Source organism: Lolium rigidum, chromosome 6, assembly GCF_022539505.1.
Source record: "Lolium rigidum isolate FL_2022 chromosome 6, APGP_CSIRO_Lrig_0.1, whole genome shotgun sequence".
Lineage (NCBI taxonomy): Eukaryota > Viridiplantae > Streptophyta > Magnoliopsida > Poales > Poaceae > Lolium > Lolium rigidum.
Genome location: NC_061513.1, coordinates 203,408,914 through 203,409,870, shown reverse-complemented (window position 1 = coordinate 203,409,870; position 957 = coordinate 203,408,914).

The window sequence follows — 957 nt, the reverse complement described above, 5'->3', positions numbered from 1 at the left end:
ATCATAATGGTTTAGACTTTGATGATTGTCACATCTCTGAAGTTATAAAGTTCTTAGAAAAGCTTGCTAAAAGTCCCAATGCTAGTGCTATAAATTTGGCCTTTACAGAACATATTACAAATGCTCTCATAAAAGCTAGAGAAGAGAAACTAAAACTTGAGACTTCTATTCCTAGGAAGTTAGAAGATGGTTGGGAGCCCATCATTAAGATGAGGGTCAATGATTTTGATTGTAATGCTTTATGTGATCTTGGTGCAAGTATTTCTGTTATGCCAAAGAAAATTTATGATATGCTTGACTTGCCACCATTGAAGAATTGTTATTTGGATGTTAATCTTGTTGATAATGCTATAAAGAAACCTTTGGGGAGGATTGATAATGTTCGTATTATGGTTAACAATAACCTTGTCCCCGTTGATTTTGTTGTCTTGGATATTGAATGCAATGCATCTTGTCCCATTATATTGGGAAGACCTTTTCTTCGAACTGTCGGTGCTACCATTGATATGAAGGAAGGTAATATTAAATATCAATTTCCTCTCAAGAAAGGTATGGAACACTTCCCTAGAAAGAGAATGAAGTTACCTTATGATTCTATTATTAGAACAAGTTATGCTGTTGATGCTTCGTCTCTTGATGTTACTTGATACACACTTTCTCGCGCCTAGCCGAAAGGCGTTAAAGAAAAGCGCTTATGGGAGACAACCCATTATTTTACTTCTGCACTTTATTTTATATTTGAGTCTTGGAAGTTGTTTACTACTGTAGCAACCTCTCCTTATCTTTATTTTATTGCATTGTTGTGCCAAGTAAAGTCTTTGATAGTAAAGCCAATACTAGATTTGGATTACTGCGCAGGAACAGATTTCTTGCTGTCACGAATTTGAGCAGTAGTCTCTGTAGAAAAATCAAAAAAATCTGCCAATTTACGTGCATGATCCTCAGATATGTACGCAA